We start from the raw sequence: 14,434 nt of genomic DNA on the forward strand, positions 1-14,434 counted from the left end.
TAGAACTACATGATGTAAATGTAATCTACTGTATTTTCAGTTGCCAGTTAAGAAGTTATAAAGACTTCATCTTATTAAAAAAATTGGGGGAAAAAACAGCAATGAATAAATGTACCGAAAGAATGAATGAGGTGTTTAAACACCGCTTCCTCTTTAAAAAAGGGGAGGAGACCGAAATAAACTCTGGGTTTACTGAAGAAAACCTGCTCCCGACCAGGTTAGGTTCACAGAGTCAGGCTGCGTTCCAAACCGCATACTTCCCTACTATATAGTATTGGAAAAAGAGTAGGCGAGCAAAAAAGTATGTATGAATCCAAAAGAGTAGGCGAGAATTACCTGGGTGACGTACTAATTATCGCGAGATTCGGACTTAAGTGCGTTCGAATATGCCTACTTACCTACTATATAGTAGGCGAAAACAGTACGTGAAGGAAGCAGTACGTTCGAAACATCAGTATTCATAAAAGAGTAGGCGAGAAGTTCCCGGATGGCTTACTGCTTCCGGCCCGATTTTTGAGTGCTGTCCGATGCGTACTCTTCTATCCCAGGAGGCCACGCGAGAGCATACGTCATTATCAAACATCACGGAGATTGCGACGCCGGGGGTTTTCAAATGTGAGTAAACACGGTTCCTTATGTGTTAAACTACTATAGAGTAGATGTTTTAACTGTTGATGGTGTAAAGTAGTTAGACAGTATAGTATAGTTGTGATTTTGCTGTAAAAACATGTTTTGTATAGCTAGCTAACAGGGGAGCTCTAAGCACACGTAACCTCTCTAAAGTGGATTTACATAACATCTTAAACACGCTTATTTAAAATGTCTATTTACATCTGAAAGGAAAATATTGTAAGTATTGACATATTGCAGATGAGCACATCACAACATGAAAAAGACATCTGAGTGATGTATGTGTGGCATTATTATAGGATAACGTTAATTCACTGTTGTCAACAGTGTTGACATTAGACACATGTGCTGTAAATAAGGTAAATAAACAAATCTATAAAGTAACTAATCGTGTTTTTATTCAGACTGGTGTGAGCACTGAGGATGAGGAGCCCAGAGCTGAATCCTGGAAACGGTGCCATGGATGAGACGCTCCATCTCTCCATCTGCCTTTATCGCCTCAGATTGTGAAGCGCAGCGCAGAACCGGCACGAAGGCACGGTCACCTCTGGTGAATTCATCAGAGTAAAGCCGCAGAATGGGAACCGCTGTGTTGAGATGGCAGTATGTGGGGTTCAGCGCCTGTAAATACATGCTTGTAGTTTGAATAAAGATTTGTTTCATGTGTTGTTGAATTGTATATGCATTTGTTTATTGTGTGATGGTTACTTTTATTTGTTCTTTTACTCATTTATTCATGTTTCTTATTGTTGTCAGTATATAAAATATAATTATTTAATGTATGCATTAATTCATTGCTTGACTGACAATTGAGATGTTCGTGTGTATTCATGCATAACTCATATGACAAAACAAATTACATTTTGCTTGTTTTATTAAATTATATCATTTTTAGTATATAAAAAAGTAATATAATTAAGTATTGGTTAGCATTTAATATTATTTTGTTTAAGTTTTGGGGTGGGCTAACAATGCAATTCATTCTGAGGTAATATATTAATTTTTAAGGAGCGATACTTACATTTTTCGAGTATAAAATCAACAGTTCCCTTTCAGTCGATAACGTCGGACGTAGTCGACGCGACTGAAATGGGATCACGCTAGGGAGCCTATCATCTTCGAGTACTATTGAACGAGCCAATGTAATTGGCGTGCGTGATTCGCATCACACACTCCGCCCCCGCGGCGCGGGTATAAATACGGAAGTGGATGCACGCACTAGTTGCCTTTCGCTTCGGAGCCGATCGTTTGATGTCTCTGAGAGTGCTGTTGTCTACAACGAGCGAGTGTGTCGGTGTTCTTCAGGAAGACTCTCCCAGTGCTGGTGTTCTACAGCGCGAGTGCAGCGGTGATCGCGAGCTTTGAGCTCTCAATTGCTGTTTTAACAGCAACAAATTTCTAAATGTTTGTGTGTGTTGATGGCTGGTTAGAGGGCGGAAAAGTGAGTGCTTCACTGTTTCAGTTCTCTGTTCAGTGTTGCCGCGGTCATTTCCCTGTGTGCTCCGGCACTGGTGACGGTCCTATTTTCTGAAAGAGCAACACGGGTGCGTTTGCGTCTTTTTCAAGATGTCATTCCGCCCGTGCGTTTCTGGGTGCGGTCGTTCCCTGTCTCTCTCTGATGGTCACAACTGTTGTGTCACGTGTTTGGCTTACAGCACGCTGAGACAGCTTTTGTGGACAGCTCATGTTTTCACTGTGGGAACATGACTGTCGCAGTGTTGAGGGCGAGACTCGCCTTCGTTCGCGGAGAGCGAGTCCCCATTACCATGCCCCACCCTCGGGTGCTGTGTGGGATGGGTGACCGGAGGATAGTGTTGGATGTCCCGCCCGGTAACCATTCCCTGTGGGCTCCTCACTCCTCCCTTCCACTGCAACCACTGGAGCCTCCTGTGTTGTCTGCTGGTCCATCTGTAATGGGTGGGCCAGCGGTTTCACTCGGGGCTCCCCTGGAGGACAGGACGCCGATTGCAGCATCAGAGGGTGAGCTGACTTCTGGAGATGATGACTCGGCTGCATTGTCTCCCTCCGGGAGTTCAATGTTGCCCGAGCCGGATCCAGAATTATCAGCTATGCTGAAACGGGCCGCCGAGGCTGCCGGGCTCGAGTGGAACCTCCACCGTGTCCCGTTCAGTCTCGGTTGGAATCTGGAGTTTGGTATCTTGGGGCGGGCCGCGCTGGTTCTCAGCTCGCCGCCCCAGTGCCTTTCTTTCCCGAAATGCATGGAGAGCTTATCAGGTGGTGAACAGCATCTTTCTCTGCCAGAAACTGCCTGAATAGCTTTTCCCCCTCATTACCCTTGATGGAGGAACGGTGAAGGGTTGCGAGGTGTCCCTCCATTGGAGCGGTCTGTCGACACAGGTGCACCTGTGTCCGGCGGCCGCTGCCTTTTGGGGGGATCCTCGTCTCCCCCCTAAGGCCTGTGAGTTTCGTCCGTTCCGACGGGCAGAGCTTACAAAGCCTGTGGGCAAGCCCCTTCCTCTTGCGTGCCATGGCGTTGCTGCAGGCTAGGGCACCCATGGCATGCACGAGGGTAATCCAGACCGTGCGCTCATAGGTGAGCACCGCACTGCATCCGACCTCACCCTCCGGGGTACGGGTGTCGTAGCGTGCGTGATCGGTCTGGCGATGTCCACCTTGGTGGTCCAGTAGCGCCTTCGTTGGCTCAGCCTGGTTGGTATGGCGGATGCGGACAAGGTTCGGTTCCTGGTCTCCCCAATTTCCCAGGTTGGGCTGGTCGGCGACGCGGTGGAGAACTGCATCAAACAGTTCTCTGCCGCTCAAGCGCAGACGGAGGTCATCCGGCACATCCTGCCCCGGTGGCCAGCTGCTGCCTCCACCCGCCGCCGGTGGCAGCTCCTCCGCCTGCTCGTCGCCGTGGGCGTTCTCCGGCCGCCGCTCCTGCTGGCCCTCCGCAGCAGCCTCCACCCAGGCCTCAGCAGGGAGCCGGCCGCAGTAGAGACGCCCAGCCCGCTCCAGGCGCTGCCAAGCCAGGTGGCAAGCGACAGCGAAAGCATTCCGGAGCGGGCCGCCCAGGAATGGATGAGATGCTCTTGGAGTGGCACGATCACTCCCTCCCCCCGGGTGAGGGCCGGGTGGAGCCTTTGTTTGTGTGTGTGTCTGTTCCGCCGCTGGCTCCCTAAAAAAAAAAAAAAAAAAAAAAGCGGAGCAAGCGGTACCCACACTTCAAAGAGAGAGCAATTTCATCTGTTCCTGGGTCCCAAGAGGGCCAGTCTGGCGGGTGTGACCCTGTATAGCCTTACACCCCTCAGCTCCCCCTTGGTCGCCAGCAGGCAGCTTGGTGCGTTCGAGGACCCGGTCATCCGCCTTCTCACGCGCCCCCTGCCGCTTGTGGAGACAGGTAAGTGTTGCACAGCACACTAACACCACTCTCTCTACTTTGCTGCCCCACCTCAGGCTCGGCTACCCCGCTCAAGTCAGTGATAGTCATCACATTAGGTGTTGAGCAGACGTGCTCCTGAAAATTCAGTGATATTCATCACACCGAGTGTTGAGCAGTGCTCCTGACTTGTGCGTGCTTATCTTATCCTGCTGGCGAAGGATTTGATATAGCCGCTCCTCCAGCCGGTACGAAGGCCAGTTGTAAACTCGTTCTTCGTGCTACTAGGTGGTGGGTCGTGACCATCTTGGCCCAAGATTGGTCTGCAGCTTTGACCTGAAAGACATGTGCTTCAGATCTCTACCTCCCGCACCGCAGGCCATCCTGTGTGTTGCGTCTAAGGGTGGAGTATCAGTACAGTGTCCTTCCCCTCGAGTGCTCCAGAGCCCGTTGGGTCTTCAGGTCAACTGGAAGAGAGTAATCTCGCCCACGGGCTGAGTATCTCTTTTCTAGTTTTGGAGAGGTACTCGGTCCAACATGTCTCTCCAATGAGAATGTGTTCAGCTGGTGTTGAAGTGAGAAAGGGTCCCACTGAAAGAACTTTCAGAGGCTCCTGGGGTATATGGTAGTCGCAGCCTTTGGCTCCCTCCATATGTGACCGCTTCAGCGCTAGCTTCACGATCGAGTCCCGAGGTGACCGTGGCAGAGCAGCTCACCCTGTGTGACTATAGTTCATCCCGGTCTGCTGCCAAACCCTCTTCAACAGAGCGGCCATGTACAAAGGGCGTGTTTTAACGGGGGCCTGGGCGACCCCCGACTACACGGGCATTCGTGCCTCGAGTTGTTAGACATTGCGACCGTTGCGCAAGCTTCCCCTGCATGTCACAAACTCACCCGTCACCTCCTCCTTGGAGTCAGACGCTTCTGAGGGCGCCTTATTCCACTCCTCCCGCTTACTCAATCGTGCCGCCATCGAGCCTCACGACAGTTATAGCCAGGGCAAGTGGAGACTCCATCCCCTGGGTCCGGCTGGGTCATGACCATTCCGGGGCCGCTCAGTTGCCCCCCCGGTTTTATTTTTCCGCCAGTGTTTGGGTAAACCGAGCGGACTACCCTTGGACAAACACTGGGACTCAGCGGCCCCAGGGGCCCGCAGAAATGCGTTTAACCCCAGTGAGCCTTCTAAAAGTGACTGCGACTCATGGTCGCCTTGCGCCTGCAAGTCAGTGAAATCATCACTCTTCATGTTGAGCAGATTTGCTCCTGAAACTCAGTGAAGTTCATCGCACTCTGGTGTTGAGCAGCAATGCTCCTGTAGCTCAGTGAGTCCATCACAGGTAGCTCAGTGAATTCATCACACGCAGTGCTGAGCAGAAATGCTCCTGGTGCTCAGTGAAGTTCCTCGCACTCAAGTGTTGAGCAGAAATGCTCCTGAAGCTCAGTGAGTTTATCACACTCAGGTGTTGAGCAGTAATGCTCCTGAAGCTCAGTGAACTTGTCACACTCAAGTGCTGAGCAGAAATGCTCCTGTCGCTCAGTGAGGTTCTTCGTACTCAAGTGTTGAGCAGAAATGCTCCTGAAGCTCGGTGAGTTTATCACACTCAGGTGTTGAGCAGGAATGCTCCTGAAGCTCAGTGAACTTGTCACACCCAAGTGCTGAGCAGAAAATGCTCCTGAAGCCCAGTGATCTTCACATGTTGTGTTGAGCAATGCTCCTGTCTTTTGCGCCCGTCACTTGCACCTACGTGCCATGTCAGGAGAGGAACAGGTCTTCATAGTTGCCCCTCATTGGCCCAACTAGACCTGGTTCCCTTCAACAGCCTTCCTGACTTCCCCTGGATTCGGGGACGGGGCACGATGGCACACGCGTTCTTCCCCCGGAGATTCCGGGCGGTCTTATCCGAACGCGGAGGTTCAGGTGGCTATCACAAGAACATGTGTTAGTTACCATCACTTCTGCGAGCACCCCCTAGAATTGGGTAGCGTGCTTACGCCTTTAGAAGTGGAACCTAGTCGTTGAGTGCGTCTTCTCCCCTGAGGAGATCCTGAAAGCTTTCGATCACTTCAGTGCTCTCTTTCCTGCAAAATGGGTTGCAGTAGGCTGTTTTCCTAAATCACCCTCAAAATGATGTTGCCTCGGTGTTTAAACGACGCTCATCGTGTTGCAGAAGTATGCAGAAGCACGGTCTGATCGTCAGGTTCCTGAGGAGCAAGGTCTTGTAAATCCTTGTGTCCCTCTTTATCCTCTTGGGCCTTGTCCCTGGTGCGACTGCACTGCAGAGACCGCCCCTGAGCCACTGCGGGTAGTGAGTTAAAAATTCTGTTATATCAGTTCTCCTGCTCGCGTGGTCTCTACTAGAGGGTAGGGACTTGCTCGCTTTCGGTCAACGTATTGTGCCTGGAGTCTGGGCCGGCTAACTCTCACAAGCTGAGACCCCGGCTCGGATGGTGCCCAAGGTTCCTACCTCTCCCGTAATAGGAGCAGGTGGTGAGCCTGCAAGCGCTGCCCTGGAGGAGGCAGATCCAGCCCTGGCTTCTCTGTCCGATTCGCTTGGACGTGTACAGAATGCAAGTCATAGACCTCAGACCAGCTCTTCAAATATCTGTTGGAATTCAGCAGAGAGGGAAGGCTGTTTCCATGCAAAGTTGCACTTAGTGCTTGCCTTCATTTCGGCAGAGATCCGAGATGCAACATGTCCACTTAGGTGTTGAGCTCCTCTATGATGAGTGTAAAGTGCTCCGCCTGGGCGTTGACGATATACTTTGCTAAACAGATTCTAGAGTTGGGGGCTGGACGACACCTAGTTGAACCGCTGCTTCCCGTGGGCTCCCTTCTCATGAAGCCAGTTTCACCGTGAGCCCGGTTCAAGTGTCGGCTTGCTGCGCCATTCCCCTCCTATGGACTGGATACGTGCGCCTTTCTACTCCAGTTGAGTTCCCTTAAAATTGAACCCTGTTGAGTTCCTCCACACCCCTCCGACGTCGGACGTGCGGAACGTCTGGTGTTAGGCCTACCACTCGTAAGCAGTGTGGAACCTGTGTTAGGCTGGGTCCATATGTGGCGGTCCCTTCGGTGACCCCATATGTGTATTCTTCCACGATACGGCTCCCTGCGGTGAGCCCGTGTCTTCCCTCGGCAGAGTCTCTCTGCCGTCACTGTCCGGTGTGTCTCCCCCCGTCTTAGGCTGGAGCCACCCCAGTGACATTCCATATGTTAGACTGCCCGGTTTCCGCCCAGTTCATATGTGTATTCTCCACATTTCCTCCCTCGGGTTGGATGTGGCTTCCGCAGCGTCCCTTCCTTCCAACGTACGGGGAACGCTTTCCCAGTGGTCCTGTAGGAACAGCAGTGACTTCCCTGGCCTAAGCCCTGTCCTTCCCCGCCTTAAGTTTGCGGGGGCATCAGGAGGCTTTGGTTTAGGCACTGGAAGGTGGCAGCGTTAGTGGCGTGTTCAATGGTTGATCCCATTTCAGTCGCGTCGACTACGTCCGACGTTATCGACTGAAAGGGAACGTCCTGGTTGCGTATGCAACCCACCGTTCCCTGAAGGAGGGAACGGAGGACGTAGTCCCCTTGCCACTACCGCTGGACCACCGCTGACCCCGGGTTACTCTCGGCTCCTCAGCGAAAAGCAACTAGTGCGTGCATCCACTTCCGTATTTATACCCGCGCCGCGGGGGCGGAGTGTGTGATGCGAATCACGCACGCCAATTACATTGGCTCGTTCAATAGTACTCGAAGATGATAGGCTCCCTAGCGTGATCCCATTTCAGTCGCGTCGACTACGTCCTCCGTTCCCTCCTTCAGGGAACGGTGGGTTGCATACGCAACCAGGACGTTTTCTCCACAGGAGATCTTCGAGCAGCCGCCCGTCTCCTTATGCAGACATTACAAATGCCGAGGAAAACTGTTCTAGGTTGTGCTGTCGAGTTACTGATGTTATGAAGTGTTGGTGCACCTGTCGCTCATATAATTTAAACTTATTACATAAAGATCATAGAAAGATACCATAGTTGTTTCTAACAATGAACAATCATAATGACAAAATAGAAAAAATAAGGATTATTGGTTTGTGTACATCATAATATGATATATACACAGGAAAAAAGAACAATAACAAGGCTAAATATCTTTAAATAGTTCTTCATAATAGGCCCTACATTAAAAAATTGTTTTGTTGTTATAAGTCTGAGGGATAAAACGAGAGGTAAATTTATCATGAAAAGAGGAAAACTTAAAGGAGAAACTTTTTGGGTATAAAATAAAGAAATTAACAACATATTCAAGAGATGACGATTTTGGGGTTTCTTAAAAACAATCGTTATAAGGAACTGTGGGTCACATTAGTAGGGTTTAAAATATAACAACTTAAATCAACCCTAAATGTATTCACAAAATAAATTGGCAGCTGTTTCTTAAACAATACCACAAAATGAGCAAGTTTCATCAATATCAAGATATTTACAGATAGATGAATTAAACGTGTCTTTCATCTTTTAAGTTGTTGCGCTTGTGATAACGCGTCGTAGGTCACATGATAACGTCAACATGGCGGATGATGTCCGGATCGCATTCATACTCAACGAGATTTGGCTATAAAGTACCTACTCTTTTAGCGCTCGTTAAGTAAGTACTCATTGAAATTAAGTACCTACTCATTGAGTATGCGGTTTGGAACGCAGCCTAAGTTACCATGGTAACTGACTCGGAGTATAAGTTACCTCTCTTTCAGAAACGGGCTTGACTTACCCTGCTTTCTCAGGTTTGACTTACCTCCCATTCTGAAACAGAAAACCCAGAGTTTCCCTCATCTCAGGTTTAACATACTCAGAGTTTTCACTTAACCTCCTTTCTGAAACAGGCCCCTGGTCACATTGCAAACATGAGGGCTAAAATATACAGACTAATGACAAGACAAGGGACACCTGTGAACAATGAATAGACGATTAAGCAATGACAAGACACATGGCAGGATCACATGACAAACAGGGAATCACATGACAGACATGGAACATGACATGAACAAACCAAAACGTGACAGAGACAAGACAAAAATCGTGACAGTCCTTCACTGACTACCTTTCACAACTGTCTTGATAACTTATGTAAAATATTTGAAGTGAATCCCATGAGTGCAGAATTGTGACAAATGTTGCTTTAGAATGACGTAGAATTCACATAAATTCCAATTTGACTGTTCAGACTGTGGTCACATTGCAAAACATCCGACCTGCAAAACATCAAATAGGATTTAGGACCACATATGGAGGTGGCACAAATCAGAATTGAAAAGATCAGGGGCCTCATTTATAAAACTGTACGTAGGATCCTTATTAAAAGTGTACGTGTGGCAGAAGACCAAAAATGGCATACGCAAAAAAATATTTAGACTTATAAAACCGTGCGTACGCCAGAACCTGCGCAGAATTCACTTTATAAATCCGTCAGCGGAAGATTGTGCGGACATGCCAAACACCTCCCCGAAACAACCATATATGGAGCCTACAACGCCTAGTTTTACTATGCATATCCTCATCTGCATATCATTTGCATATGATTATTCATCCACGTGCTAACATGTTTAACAGTATACAAGACATTAGGAAAATATGAAATGCGCATGTGCTGTCACATTAGTTACATTACTAACAATAATTTAGTAGCCTATCCTTGCCTCGTTTTTGAATAAATAAATCAAATAGTGTAAAATACATTTCGGAGAAAGTTTTCTCAATCTTTTCCACTGGCCAAGGAGTATTTTTAATTGATTTATGTTTTTTAATGGAAACAGATAGACCTTGTTGTGTATTATTTGCACAAAACTATTTTCTCAGACAATCTGCTATTATCATGATTTAAGCAATTATCTCTGTAGTTAAACATTAAAACACAGCATGCCAGAGGAAAAGTGTTCGAAGCATTGCATCACAACAAATATTTCTATTTATTGAATATAAAAAAAATGTTGTAACTTCTCAGTAATGATTTCATGTACTAATTATTTAATCTAAATGTTTACATCAGAAGTAAAACAAAGTTTAAATCATTATTTTATTTATTTAAACTGTTATTGTGAACATGGACTGCATTTATGATTAGGACTTAAAATGAAGATTTACGGTTTTAGATAGGCTATATATGCGTCAGTTTCACTAAACGGCCCAATGCGCTCGCTGACGCGGACATTTAAGAAGGGATGGATGTTTGCTTCATGTGATAGGCTTAGTGAGTGAAATTGTAGTTGTATTATCTTTCTGTATATGTATAATTTTCATTAGATTTTCTGTCTAAAAGTGACCAAAAAGACATGTAACTCCAGCTCACCATCGGTGTCGCCAAACTGCTCCATCTCCAAAATGTTCGTACGCATGGGTCAGAGCTTGCGTGCAGGTGCGCAAAATTTCCCGTCAATTTTTTTTTTTTAAATCACAACTTGTGCGTCGTAAGTGGCGTACGCCTCTTTCAGGGCCTGTTTTGTGCGTACGCAATGGTTATAAATGAGGACCCAGATTCCATATGGTTTGTGCAGTTCACACTGTCATGAGAAAAACAGATCTTAGTCACATGTGAGCAAAAATAAATAAATAAATAAATAATATATATATATATATATATATATATATTTGGCCACATTTGCATACAATCTGAATGTAGCCTTAGATTACGTTCCCTAAGTATGTAAGCCCTGTGCCTGGATAAGTGTTGTAAGACATGTTTCAGAAATGATATACTGTCATGTGAATAAGGAAGGAAACCCTTTAGAATTTTATGGTTTATCAGAACATAATAAAAATCAACTGGTTGCTAGCAGGTCTTAAAATAAAGAGAAATACAACCTCAGATGAACGATAAAAAATGACATATTACACTGTGTAATTATTTGTTTAAGAAAAATAACGCCAAAATGGAAAAGCCATGGGTGACAAACTAAGTACACCCTATGATTCAATTGTTTATAGAGCCACTTTTAGCACCAATATTGTTTTCTGTATGACAGTATCAGTCTCTCGCATTGTTCTGGAGGGATTTTGGCCCACTCTTCTTTATAACATTGCTTCAGTTCTGTTTATGCACAGCTCTCTTAAGATCCCACCGCAACATTTCAGTCAGGTTCAGGTCTAGACTTTGACTGGGCCAGTGCAACACCCTTTTCATCCATTATGTTGTATATGTGCTGGTGTTCCTGGGATCATTGTCCTGTTGCATGACCTAATATCGGCGAAGCTTTAGCTGTTGGACCGATGGCCTCACATTTGACTCTAGAAAACTTTGTTATAGAGAGGAGTTTACGATCAACTCAATGACTGCAAGAGGTCCAGTGGCTGCAAAACAAGCCAAAAATCACCAAGCCTCTACCAGAGTGATGGACAGTTGGTAAGAGGTGTTTGTGCTGATATGCTGTGTTTGGTTTTCGGCAAACATGGCCTTGTGCATTATGGCCAAACATCTCCACTTTGGTCACGTCTGTCCGAAGGAGATTGTTCCAGAAGTCTTATGGTTTATTCAGATGCAACTTTGCAAACTCAAGCCATGCTGCTGTGTTCTTTTAAGAGAGAAAAGGCTTTCTCATGGGAACCCTTCCAAACTAGCCATACATGTCCCATCTTTTTGTAATTGTACTGCCATATACTTTAATATGTATCCTGTTAACTGAGTCCTGTATTGTCTTAGGTGTAGTTATTGGGTGTTTTGCAATTTCACTAAGCCTTGCACTAATCCTGGGGTGAATTTTCTGGCAAGTCCGCTCCTGGGAAGATTGGCAACCGTCCTGAATTTTTTCCGCTTGTGAATAATCTTCCTTCGAATGATGGACTTCAAATTGTTTGGAAATGGCCGTATAACCCTTTTTAGATTGATGGCAGCAACAATTGCTTCTCTAAGATCATTCCTGATGTCTTTCCTCCTTGGTATTGTGTTAACAAACACTAAAAGCCCCAGACCAGCAAACTGCCAAAACTTCTGCTTTGTAGAGGTGGTCGCGCTTGCCGATGATCAATTAATCAAAGGCATTTGATTAGAATCGCCTGACTGCTACTTACCCTCTTCATTCCTATGGAAGCAGTAAGGTTGTACTTTGTTTGTCATTAGTCATTTATGTAAAGATCCTCCACAATTTGTACATAAACGAGCTCCTAATATACGGCATGTGGTGGTGAGAGCCGACCAAGGGTGTGATCGTCCAAGCAATCCCTTTTCAGTCCCTGATGGTAATATAGGTGTGGACAATGTGCACAACGTAATTTCACAAATAAATGTCACACTTTTAGCCATCCACATTCTGGGAAACAGTTGAAAATTAAGGGATTAATTTCGTGTAACACCAAAAAAGTAATTTAAATATGTGGTTTAGCATACATAGGTAAAACGCAGCGTTGTTTGAAATCGCACATTGCAGAACATAGAAGTAATATGTTCGAATGTCCAAAAGAACCCCATTGCTGTTCATTTAAATGTGATAGTTCACACTGATATAAATTGTACCTTTCTTTGATTGTTACTTGCCTGACGAAGACCCTTTGAGTCAAAATGTTGTTAATTTTAATAAATCCTTGGGAGGAGATGTGGCAGTGTGCCGTTTCTTGTTTATTTTGAATTTGATCCTTCATTTGATCGAGCACCTGCCAAAAGTTTTTCACCTGCCAATTTCTTCTTTTTTGAAATCATAGTACTTTGTTTGTCACCCATGGCTTTTCCATTTTTGCCTAGTTTTTTTTTTTTTAAATAAATAATGACACAGTGTAATGTGAAAGATGTATCACTTTGGATACAAGTGTTTGCTAAATGACAACTTACTTACTTATGTATACCTTCAATTTGCATCAAATCACAGGTAAAGTATTTAGAACCCTGGAGATTCTGTTTAATTAAGCATTCGAACAAAAAAGCATGCATAGGATTATGAATTCCTCTATCAGAGATCCATCTTTTAATCCAATCATCTGTTTTATGAAAATCATTCACTATGACTCGCTCTATAAACTCACTATTCACAGCACTATGAACCTCATCAATTGCTTCTCGGAAAATTGCTGAAATAAATTTCCATGGTCATCTTTGTCTAGTGCGGTAAAATAGCAGGAGGCAATTAAATACTCACTCAAGGGGGTAATGCATCTCTCCTGTTTAGACAGAGCGATCCTTTACCTCGGTATCATGTAATTAGCAACAAATCACAATCTCTTAAGGTTTTCCCATGCGCTGAGCTCCACTTACTTCCTCATCAGCTCTTTCAGACATTCGAGACGAGATGTAATCAAGGCTCTCATCCACCACTGCTACCTGATTTTAACATCACAAAATGACTTCTCCAAGAACGAGTGTTAACAGGCCTTGTGAGAATAGGCTGTTGGACTTCAAGCTGGTACGTAAGTAGGTGGGCCAAAAGGCACTCAATTTGACACATCACTTAATAGAATAGTTCACCCAAAAAAGGGAAAAATGGTAATTCGCTCATCCTCGTGTCGTTTCAAATCCTTTCTTTGAAAAACACAAAATCATTTTTGACTCTTCCTTTAAGTCGTCTCAAAATGTGCATTAAACTTAAGTTGCAATCGTCTTTTTTTCCCCACTATTGTGACGTACAGTATATCCGAGTATATATCAGCCTGTCATTATCACGAAATAAATCCATTCAGAGTGATACAAGGGTGATTTAGTGATAACAACCAGCGTACCGTACATTATCCTTAATATAATGTGCACTAATATTTCTTTCACTGGCATTAAAAAGGAAATAGGGTCAATTTACATTAACAAAACGTGACATCTTGATGGCAAGTTTCATAAAAATGTAGTATTTTCTTCATTCTACTGAAACCCATGCTTCATATTATGATCACGTTCCACCACAAGGTATGTTTGGATACAGTCTGGTGGTGGTGTGAGAAGCAGACCCCTCCTTTTCGTCCTGTGATATGAAAACCATGTGGATCCTCACCTCTAAATTGTCACAAAAAGCACTGACATCTGTGGCTTGGATTGTGATGATGTTGCGGATTACTGACTCACTGCTCTACTATGAAAGGGAACCGAAAGGAGAATTTCTGTCTGAATGAGCAGAGGTCCTTCCAGGGAGAGACAGATGTTAATTTATCTCCATTACCCACTCAGGGCAAGCCATCTGAGGTACACTGCTCTGCAATTGACTGTGTCGCTGCTGCATGTATCGGTCTACAGGCACTGAGGACTATCTGACAGAGCCTTTCAACCACATCACTTCCCATCCTGATCTCACAGGAAAATGTAACTATGTAATGAGGTGCCAATTTCGTTTGAATTTGTATGATGCAAATCATTCAAAAACGTATGATTATTAGAAAAGAAGGTTTACCTTTAATCCCACCACTAAACATACTCATCACTGTGGCGTAAGCAGATCATACGAAAATATACGAACAAGTTTTATACGTTTTATTCATTCATATGTATTTGCCACCAATTCTGAGGTCACTTTGATCAGATGATTG

The 14,434-nt window shown here is 45.2% G+C and overlaps 1 long non-coding RNA gene across 1 annotated transcript in view; it reads left to right on the top strand.

Moving 5' to 3' along the window:
- Positions 1-282: 282 nt before the first annotated feature.
- Positions 283-14,434, top strand: part of LOC143757309 (uncharacterized) — a 102,741-nt gene continuing 88,589 nt past the window's right edge. Inside the window, exons 1-2 of the long non-coding RNA XR_013210478.1 lie at positions 283-615; positions 1,035-1,295. This is a non-coding gene — a long non-coding RNA (uncharacterized LOC143757309). The remainder of the gene's footprint in view (positions 616-1,034; positions 1,296-14,434) is intronic.

The sequence above is a fragment of the Siphateles boraxobius genome, unplaced genomic scaffold (assembly GCF_051911475.1).
Source record: "Siphateles boraxobius isolate OS27281-9 unplaced genomic scaffold, OSU_SipBor_1 30, whole genome shotgun sequence".
NCBI lineage: Eukaryota > Metazoa > Chordata > Actinopteri > Cypriniformes > Leuciscidae > Siphateles > Siphateles boraxobius.